At 37.6% G+C, this 11,564-nt stretch overlaps 2 non-coding genes across 2 annotated transcripts; both read right to left on the bottom strand.

Annotated features, from left to right (window-relative positions):
- Window positions 1–571: 571 nt before the first annotated feature.
- On the bottom strand, window positions 572–643 carry trnah-gug. The gene has a single exon. It is a non-coding gene; the product is annotated as a tRNA-His (tRNA).
- A 738-nt stretch (window positions 644–1,381) lies between these two features.
- On the bottom strand, window positions 1,382–1,453 carry trnah-gug. Its single transcript has one exon. It is a non-coding gene; the product is annotated as a tRNA-His (tRNA).
- Window positions 1,454–11,564: the final 10,111 nt, after the last annotated feature.

The raw sequence follows: 11,564 nt of genomic DNA, 5'->3' as shown, positions 1-11,564 counted from the left end.
GTGGGATGATTGGATTAAATTAAGAATATCAAGGCCAGAGCCAATCAGAGGCAGAGTGGGGGCGGGTCATCGCAGAATGCGGATGGTGAGGGAACAAAATAACGCATTTGAATAAAACCGTTAGTCTAAAAAAAAGCAGCTCTTCATCAAATTACATTGAGATATAGCGACTTTTTTTTTTAGCAAAGGCAGATGATTTGCCTGTTTCCACACAAATTTGTCAACAGATAGGCTGTGTATATCTGGAGAAGGGGTAGTTTTTCTTTTGAAGCTGGACATAAGCGACCGTTGGTCCAAAATCTTCAGTTATGGACCTGCACTCTCAACTGATTCTGATTTATAAAAACTAATACTACTAATAATAATAATAACAACAACAACAACAACAACATTTAATAATTAATTTAATTTGTACCGCACTTTTCATTGTGAAACTCAAAGTGCTACAGTAGACTCACATGTGGTTGAGTTTATGGGTGATATCAGTATCAATAGCTAGATAAGCCTTTTTAGACTGTCTGTCTGTTACATGAATGTATCAATACCATTCATATTTATACAGAAAACAGGCTGCCGTGACCCGGATTCGAACCGGGGTTGCTGCGGCCACAACGCAGAGTACTAACCACTATACGATCACGGCTGGCCATTTAACTTCTACGACAACCTGAGAATAGTCCAAAATATGTAACCTGAATGTGGAGTGATACCATGGATATCACTATGGGTTACTATGGTTACTATTATGAAGAGCAGCAAGGAATATACGTCATAATAGTTTTGAACTCAGCCACATTTTAAAACTCTGCGTTGTATTTATCCTGTTAATTCCTACGTGGCAATTGCAGATCTTTGTGCTTTTGGCAATGACTTGTAACCCATATTGATGAGCCTTGTACTTTTACTTCATATGAAATATAAATATATAATTGTATTTTTCAGACACAAAAACAGTTTCTTCCAGTACGTTGTCCATTTTTATATTTTAATGGCTAAATTTTACATCCACAAATGCAAATTTTCTAAATCCCCCCCCCCCCCTAGTTTGCTGCCTTTCCTCGTAGAAAAAAATCTCCATTCCTTGAGCCATATGAAGAACCACAAAAGTGTCTTACCACTGTCTCCACACTCAGAACTCACTTATGTAAACATGTAATGTTTATTTATTAATGTTTATTTCCTCATGCATTGTCTCCAGTTTTCTCTTTGCCTTTTACGTTATTCTATGACATTGGTTTTGTTTAACTGTCTGCTTTGTGTGGTGGTTTTCATGTATTCGTGTTATATTTCTATGTATTGTGTCTTTCAATATTTGGACAATAATGGTGAGGGAAGGGCGACTTTTTTGGTGTATGGGGTACCCGTCTGTGTCAAAACAGGCTGCCGTGACCCGGATTCGAACCGGGGTTGCTGCGGCCACAACGCAGAGTACTAACCACTATACGATCACGGCTGGCCACCAAGTCCGACTGACGGAGCTGTCACAGAGCTGGGTGACAAGAATTCCCCTAAAAAAGTTCCAATTTTATAAGTGGTAATTGATGTTATTGATTGAATTATTAGGCCTAATCACTATTTATACCATGGTCTGGGTAAATACTCCTTTCTGATTGGCCGGCAGGTGTGCGTTAAAACCGTTTATTGCACATGTAGTTCGGCTCAAGTTTAATCACCGTTCTAAATTCATTCGCCACCCAACCTGTAACCATAGCAACATTAAAGAGCACAGCTGTCAAAGCTTACTCGATTCAAATTTGCTTTATTGGCATGATTGTCAATTGGCAAAGCATCAAGAATCAATGAAACAAAATAACATTCATACAACATTAGGATTGATATATTTTGATTATATATAGTATATCTATCTGTCTGTATGTATGTGTGTGTGTGTGTGTGTGTGTGTGTGTGTGTGTGTGTGTGTGTGTGTGTGTGTGTGTGTGTGTGTGTGTGTGTGTGTCTAGGTCATTCACTGTTCCTCAGGTTGTGGCATGTTGATACATATTGGGCAGCAAGATATGTCCTGTCTCCTTGAGAGGTCATTAAGCTCTTTGAAGTCTGAGATTTTAGAGTTGAACTTGTTGAAGTAAATGTTCCTAATTTTATTTGTTGTTTTATACTGTAGGAGGAAGTGAATCTCTGTTTCAGCCTCATCTGTCTAACAGTTACCACATATTCTGTTTTCTTTTGGTTGCCATGAGTGTTTGTGTTGTCCTTTTTTGATTACCAGTTTGTGGTCACTGAGCCTGTACTTGGTTAGGATCTGTGTCTCTGCTTTCTATCTCTGACAGCAGGGAGATATTCTGCCAATTTATAGTCTCTTTTTAAGAGCCAGATAACATGTTAATCTACTTTGGCTTTTAGTTTCTTCTTTCCAATGTTCCAGATAGGTTTCTTTACATCGAGTTATAATTTGGTTTACTCTGATTTTTTGTCCAAAGGCCAACTGAACTAAAGCTCATAAAGTAGTACAGTTTATTAATTCATAAAAAAAGTGTGTCAGTTTCAAATTTAGTACAAATGGAAGATAACATGTTGTCTTAAAACTCTAAAGTCTGAAATGCACTGCACCTTTGTTTTGCATTGAAAAGCAATGTGTATTGTGAAAATTGTAAAAATGTGTTTACAAGGTGCAACATTTTTTCATCAGTCTGAGCCTATTCTCCATTATAATCTACTGCAACAGCTCTGCCATAAATTCTACTTTTACTTTTGTATGTTGATGGGGTGGACAAAATATTAGGGACACAATATAATTCAATATAATGCGCTCTAGTACACCACCACCATCCACTATGACCTCAATAACAAACATAAAGCAGAATGATCGCCTGTCAACAAAAACTGAAAATGTTTAAGCTTCATAAAAGAGGAATTTATGGCAGAGCTATTGTATTGGATTGCATTGGATTGCACAGGTGTTCCTATGTGCTCAGTGAGTGTATAAAACAGCATTAAACCGTGTGACAGGAGAGGTCAAGAAGCTGCAGGCTTATACACTGGACCTGCTCTCAAAAAAAGGAAAATATAAATATATAAAACATGATTCAGCAAAATACAAAGAAAATAACTGACAATAAGAACACACAAAATGAACAGAAGAAGTCACCAATCGGCCGATAATTGTCATGTAAAAATAAAATAAATACATACATCTGAGGGAATACTGTGAAACGTTTCCTTCAGATAACATTTTATGAAACTTATTATGCAAGTTACATTTGAAGAAGAAGTTACTGAAAGATGATGTGAGAAAAAATAATGACTCATTCAGGGTACTTTGGAAGTGATTATACTGTTAATCCTTGCTCAACCGACATGGGTTGCATAAGACATTTCTGTCCTCACTGAGCCTCCTGCATTGAGTTAAGACACTTCCCACACTGCTGTTATCCACCTGGGTGTTTCCCAGTCAAAACCTAACCTAACCTAACAACTTCTCAATTTATTATTGTATTGTGTTGTATTTTACTGGGACAATGTACAGTTTTAAACATAAATGTTAACATCTGATGTACTGCACCAGAGTTAGCTTTAAAGCTAATTTTCATCTGCAGTCCCTTACAAATAAAACATATAACAGTTTATGGGACAGTGGGCTAATTTTCATGCAGAAATAACTGATTTCTTTCACACAAAAAATCCTGCGTTTATACTTCTTAATAACAAAAACACAAATTTAGAGGTTGGGTGTTAAATAGAGAGAGTGTCAGTACAAGGTTGTAGTTGCCTGAGGGTAAAATGAACATCCAATATCAATTTTCTTTTATATAACCTTAGGGCAGAGAAAAATATTACAGATATATAACATATATAATGTAATACAGATAAGTGATTTTATTTAAAAACTGAGCAACAGCCATCTACAAGAGTCACAGTGACATTTAACCATACTGAGAGTGTTTTTTTCCCGAAGTTGACATTCTAACCTACTTCACTGTAATCATGAATTATTTGCTGTGCTGATGAAGCTCACCAGGCCAGCGACACTGACCTCCGTCTTTAATGAAGTCCTTGCAGCTCTCGGCACTTTCTTGTCTCGCACGGTTCACATCCTCGCTCTTTGACCCCCTGCAGTTGGCCCACAGGGCGAAGTGTCCGCTGTGTCAACATGGGCTTATAATTTGTCTGTGATCTCCAGTAATCTGACTCTGCGGTCAGGATAGTGTATGTGGAGTAGACAGTAGCGCTGTGGAAGTGCTCTGTGGGCAAATTTCCCAGCTGACCATCACTTCATAAATCTGCTGGTGGATATTGTTAGACCTCCTGTATCAACCCTGACCCTGCCTGTCTTAAGAGAGATGTGTGTGCCTCTCTACTCCCTGTGCACCAAATGTCTGTCAGATGGCCTAAAGTTTGCAGATGACATGACCCTTTTGGGCCTCATCAATAAAGATGAAAAAGGCAGTCCACCATCAGCAGCGTGGAGCTGAAAACTAGAGGCGAGGATACAATTTCAAATAAAAATGCTTGAAACTACCCACTAGAAATTAGTACCTAAACTGGGAATTTAAGATGAGGCGTTAAGATTCTCAGAGCTCATTGCACTTAAATGTGATAGGATGTTCTTGCAAATTAATATTTGCTGTTTCACAAATATTGTTTTGTTTTATTCTACATGTTTTTTTTATTGTCAATAAATTCCATGAAAAGTATTTTTAAAGCTCCCTCCCATTCCCCGTCTGGGGCTCTCAGCTGTGTGCAATGTCAATAATTCACCAGAGCTCATATTTAAAGCCCCCCTGCGATCAAAAATATGTTTTTCTTCTTGTTGCTTTAGTTTGAGCTTCACTGGGCAGAATGATGTATGTGCAGAGTTTGACACTAGGAGACTGTTTTCACATTCATCTGCAGAAAGTGGAAAGTTTCTCTGTGCTCTCCTTACATCTCTGTGTAGAGGATGAACTTACAAGCGTTATTTGTGAAATCACAGCAATTTTAGAGACAATCATGGTCGAGTATGCAATGTAATTTTAAGGATTTTTGAGGGGAATCTAACTTTTTTGTGGAAAAATTGGAGTATCTTGATGCGTCTTCAAACATGTCTGGAAGGGATCTGTAATAATATTTAAGGGCCACATGTATGCCTCAGATCAACAAAAGTCCATCATTCAAATTTAATGGATATATTGCAGTGCTATATTGAATTTAATGGATATATTGCTATAAGATATTGTCAGCACGCAGTATTTTTAACTCTCACACGACAAACTCTGTGATCAGAAAGCTGTCTTGACTTGTTTAATGACGTGAACGTTCACAGGTCATAAACTGTACATGAATCTTTCCCTTTCCACCATCCATCTCATATGACGCTAACATGACATTATGGCAGCAGGATGGTGTGTATGTGGGATTGACTTAATGAACTACAGTGCCCATGTTCATCATACTAAAGGAACATGTCACCCACACACATTGATGTGTTTTTAATCATTTTTGGAGAACAATGGAGGAATATAAGCTATACCAGGCTGCACAGACAATACTTGTTGGTTTTGACCTTTTCATAACTATATTTAATGATAATATAATCATGTTTGCACATTCTGCTTCAGTACAGAACCTCAACAAAAGTGAACAGAAAAGTTTTAACCACTATGGAAAAATCTGCATGACTAAAAGTCTGTGTTTCTGAGCCTTTGGGCAGAACAGTATGTCAAGAACAGTACAAGAGAAAGACACGCACAGAAAAATGGCACCATTTCAAATATATGACCAGGAGAAGGGCAGAACTTTCCCTGATGCATTCCACGCCCATTTACTTGTCAGAAGTGATTAAAAGACTTCATCCTATCCCATACCAATGATGGACTTGTTCCTTTCCCTCAGGAAACCTGAGTCACATACATTAGCTAAATTGCTGAATTTCTGGTCCCTTATGAGCCAGAGAACAGGCAGAGATCCTCGGGCAGGTTCTTCTGACTCTTTCTGTCCCGCTTTTGAGACAAAACGTTGACCGGATTTTTGCTGTCAGGGTCTCCTAACTCTGAAACACATGGTCTTGAAATTTTAGCCCTGCAGATTCTACATCACCATTAATCTTTATTCATAAAAATCATTCTGTTAATTTAATTTCTTGCTTTCTAGCTTGGGTTTAATCTATTTTGTTTAATATAGAGGTGGAATGTGACTTGTACATGTACAAGTACGAGTATTTCCATTTTCTGCTACTTTATAAGTCTACTCCACTATATTGCACTGCATTGAAAAGGGACATATTGTACTTACTGTATCTACTGCATTTGTTTGACAGTTGTAGTTACTTATCAGATTAAGATTTTAGATACAAAACATACAATCAGTTTATACAATATGACTCATTTTTAAACAATCCAATAGTATATAAAATAGTTCAAATTACCTCCATATCAATAATAATAATTCAACAATATAATATATCCCATAGGTATATTACTTTTTGCTGCATAATGAATACTGTTTTTACATTTTTACTAACAAAAGTTATTGTACTTTTATTTGTAATGGAGCATTTCATTAATAATAGTGTTGTATTGCTACTTTTGCATAGCAAGAAACCCTTTAATCCTTTCTGGAAAATTCAATTCTTTTAGTAAATGCCTTTATATATATATATTATGACCTGGTTTGAAATCCTTTGTTTTATTTATTTTTTTTAATTGTAAGTTTCCTTATTTTAAGTTGAGGTTATTATTATGTATCTTATTGATTTATCTCTTCTTGTGACATCATTCACATTATAACAATAGCCAAAATATGGTTTTGAAACAAGAGATTTGATTTCAGATTGCTGTAGTGATCAGATGGTCCTTTTTTCCAATGGCTTCAGTTTTAGCAAGCATGTGCTCTGCTTCAGCACAATGCTGCCAGCTCCATTCATGCTAATCAGGGCTATTTTTAAATTGGATTAATAGAGTGTGCTATTGTATTTACTCTCACAACTATAACTTATGTGTCCTAAAATGTTTTTAGTTTGAGATTTAGTCTGAACTATTTCACATATAGAATAACCTTGGTGACAGTAGTTAAACATTTCACCACTCAGTGGCGCAACAGCTCCATCTACAAAAAACAGATGGCTTCAATTCTGTCATTAACCATTCTGAGCCCACAATCGCCTCTCTTTCTTTCTCCGTTTCCGTCTGTCTGTCTCTGTCCTTCCTCGATACTCTGCGATGATCCATAATCACACTCCATGTGTTTCCATCAACATCCATCACTCTTTATGGAGTTTTGCAGTCAGGGGAGTAGAGCGGAGAAATCAAGAGAGAGAGAGAGAAAGACAGCCTTCCAGTCAGGGGCAGAGAGAAGGCTACTCAGCACTCAATTTCCAAATGACCTCCCAGATAGAAAGAATGTGTCCCTGTCCACACATTTTCAATTGCCAGTCTTGGGGTATTAAGCAGACAGCGTTTTGCTCTCCAGTCGGCAGAGCCCTCCTGACCTGCTCGCTTTATCTGAATACATTTCTTTTTCACAAATGTGTCGTTCCAGAGACATATCACCTCTCTACAGTTCTTCTTCTTAACCAAACCATTTCAGTTAGACACTGCATAATATTTACTTATTCCACTGAGAAATATTCTTAATAACATCTACAAAAATGTGAGGCGTCATTGTACTTATTAAAATGAAATGAGCTTCAATGCTGAAATGATTAAAGTAAGAGCTGCAATATGTATCATTAAACAAAAAGAAAATTGGATTTATAAACATATATTGTGTTATGCATTGCCAGTCTGCTTTTTATATAATTCTGTGGCTATCAAACTCAGCAACAGCAATCACAGAAAGCACCAAGAAGTAAAATAACCGCAAAGGTGCTGCAGGCAAGACCAGAGACACGGGTGCAGTTTTTTTAGCTTCCACCAGCAGCTGGGAGGTTTCAAATTGGTCCATGTACAGTATGTGGCCCTTAACTACAAAAACCACATGGACCTGACTGCTGCTGCAATTTGATTAAAGTTTAGGTGGTGGAGCAAAGGTTAGTCACACCAGCAGGGGAGCACACCCTGTGGAAAAGTATGAGTTTTCTCTGGTGTGATGGTGTATATGTTGGCTGGGTGCAGCGATATCCACATGAAAAGCTAAAAAAAACATGAAAACCCTGTCTATTGTACTGTTCATAAAATGTGACCAAGTCGACCCACCACGTTTTACTGCATTTAGGTGCATGTTGGAAGGTTACAGTTACAATCCATTCATTCATTATTACAATTACAAAGAGGATGGAAAAATGGGTTAGACATGACAGAGCCAGTCTTGATTTTGTAATCCCCGAATTGCCCATATGTGACATTTATGGAGATAATGGAAACATTTTCAACAACTCAGAACAAAATTGATGTGTCTCTATATTGTCTCTATATTCTATACCCCTTTTCAGAAATTGAATACATAACATCATCTGTGGGTTAAAGCGCTGGTGTTTTTGTCATTCAGATATACTGTAGCTGTTCCATAAACGTTTGTTATGGCTTTAGAGCGGTGAGTTAAAAAAGTAATGATATCAAGGAAGAAGAGTGTTTTCTGTCCTCTGGCTACATCGGTGATGGATTATATTATAACTATTTTGCATTCAAGCTTTAAATAATGACCCAATAATGAATGTGAGAGATACCGGCTTCTTGCAGCAAATTCCCACAGCTTTTTTTTTTTAATGTTCTCAAATTTAGGCTAAATCTTTAACAATGCTTTGTTCATAAGGTATCTCACGTTATGAAAAGTTAAAATGTGAGCAGAACGTACTTTCTTCCCTTTTTTTTTCGCCCAGGACTGCATCATCCCGTGCAGGGTTTGAGAAGGTGAACAGAGCCTTTCAACAATGTACAGAGAGTCCTGCCAAGTGTACAGGTGCATTAAAGTATCTTTCTGTGACACGTATACTGTAGAGATAAGGTTGGAAATCATTGGAGTGATCCTTTAGGCAAGACAGCTTGCATCAGTCAGGCTGTTCAGTGCCAAACATTGGAGGTTCTGGTTGTAGGCTACTGAGCAGCAGCTGAGTGTAACTTTGTTTGTGTGATGCAGGGCTGTTGCTGAAAATGAGCGATCGTGTTCACTCAACCTTTTCTGGGTCAATAACATTAAAAAACCCACCAGTCCTCCTCTCATCTCAGTCAAAGATATTGCATTAGTAATTTAGAGCGGACGTAAAAGGAAAATAACTTGTCTCATTTAAATGCTAATTTGTCTTCAGCTGAAGATTCAGTACAGTGGCAACAGGTTGGCAGAATATGGAATATATTCTAATATATTGTATGAGAGCTCATAGATCAGACACAAAGACAGTTTTCCAACCACGTTTCCCCATAAAAAATCTTTTATTTCTTCATGCTTCTTTTGTGGCCCAGCAGTGCTGCATAAATATACAGGAACCAGTGGTCCGCACTACTGCCGTGACTGAAAATCATTACTGATGCTTTTTTTTTCAATCACACCTTCTCTGTCAGTGGTGACAGTATTCTTGTTATAGTGACCCCCTGCTTGTGTTGGTGGTGCATTGTTGCAGTTTTTTGGTAACACTTTCTATGAGGCCCCTGTCTACAATGCATTATAAACATACTTGTGTTATAATCTGCTTATAACACTGTTTAACTATAGTTATAAGCACTATACTATACTATACTAATGTAATTTTAAGTTACTTGATGTGATCATTGGGTGCTTTAAGTAAAGTGAGAAAAATATCATTAAACCTATGTGTAGTGAAGGAGGGTTCCCACACTAGGTCTTGAACCCCAGTCTTCCAGACCACAGACAGCTACGCTAACCAGAGGGCCAAAGCATTAAGCCATTGGCCCAGGGCCAGCACATCAAGTCATCCATGGTCATTACTCTCTAGAGGGCACAGGACTGTACCGTGACACACTGCAAGAACAACATACAAAACGTAGTAAAATGAATTTATAGGTTTAATGGGTCATAACAGAAATTGAGCACTCCAATTTAACACAACTTAATTCCTTGGATATATATAAAAAGCCTTCCTTTCTTCTTTCCTCTCTTTCTGTGCTCCTTGCCTTTTACCTCCCTCTCATCACTCTTTTCTTCCTTCCTTCCTTTTTTCTTCCCTTTTCTCTTCCCTTCCTTTATTGTTTCTGTTCTTCTCTCCTTTTCTCCTTCCTTTAGTCCTTTGTTCTTAGCCTCATACCTTCTTCACTTCCTTCCTTCTATCCTGCCTGCCTTCCCTTCTTCCTTTTGTCTACCTTCCTTTTTTCTTACCTGCTGGCTTCTCTTGATGTCTCTATCCTCCAATATTCTTATATCATATTCAATATTCTCAATATTCTATACAGTACTAAATTGGGATTAGTAAAGGACAGGGACTACTTTGTGTCTATAGGTGATTACACATCTGAGTGGAAAAAAATGACTTGTGGAGTTCCCCAAGGCTCCATTCTGGGGCCTCTTCTGTTCAACATCTACATGCTTCCGTTGGCTCAGATTATAGAAAACAATGTTATGTTATAATTATGCTATCATAATTATGCAGATACCACACATATTCACATAACCATATCAGCAGGGGACTATAGTCCAATACAAGCACTGAGTAAGTGCACTGAACAAATCAACAACTGGATGTGCCAGAATTTTCTTCAATTAAACAAAGATAAAACTGAAGTAATTGTTTTTGGAGCCAAGGAAGAACAATTAAAATTCAACACTCAGTTTCAATCGATAATGTTAAAAACCACAAAACAAGCCAGAAGTCTTGGTGTAGTCATGGATTCAGACCTGAATTCCAACAGCCACATTAAGACAATTACAAATTCAGCGGATTATCGCCTGAAGAATATATCAAGAATTAAAGGATTTATGTCTCAGCAGGATTTGGAAAAACTTGTCCATGAATTTATCTTCAGCAGACTCAACTAGTGCAAGGGTGTCTTTGCAGGTCTCCCTACGATCAGACAGCTGCAGCTGATTCAGAACACTGCTGTCCTCACTAAGACCAAAAAAGTGGATCACACTCCAGTTCTCAGGTCTTTACAGTCGCTTCTTGTCTGTCAAAGATATTGATTTTTAAAATACGGCTGTTGGTTTATAAAGCACTGAATGGTTTAGGGCCAAACACATTTCTGATCTGCTGCTATGTTATGAACCCTCCAGACGTCTCAGGTCATCTGGGACAGGTCTGCTTTCTATTCCCAGAGTCAAAACTAAACATGGAGAAGCAGCATTTAGTTTTTATGCTCCACATATCAGGAACAAACTCCCAGAAAACTGCAGGTCTGCTGCATCTCTCACTTCTTGTATATCAAGGCTGAATTCAGTTTTCTGCTGCCTTTTATTAAATCAACTAATTATTCATTTATTACACTGCACTGTAACTTTTATTCTTGTATGTTATACCTGTCTTGTTCTCTTTTAGCTTGTTTTCTGTTCTCTCGGCCCTTTAATGACTGTTTTTAGTTGTATTTAAGTGTCTTTTTATGGTGTGTTTCTTTTGCACTTTGTCTCGATGCTTTTAATATTTTATGCAAAGCACCTTGAATTGCCTTGTTGCTGAAATGTGCTATATAAATAAACCTGCCTTGCCTTGCTATCTTCCACCCTTCTTGTCTGCCTTCCTGCCTTTC

The sequence above is a fragment of the Thunnus maccoyii genome, chromosome 15, assembly GCF_910596095.1.
Source record: "Thunnus maccoyii chromosome 15, fThuMac1.1, whole genome shotgun sequence".
Lineage (NCBI taxonomy): Eukaryota > Metazoa > Chordata > Actinopteri > Scombriformes > Scombridae > Thunnus > Thunnus maccoyii.
The sequence above is the reverse complement of the archived record's forward strand: the minus strand, read 5'-3'. Positions and strand labels throughout refer to the sequence as shown.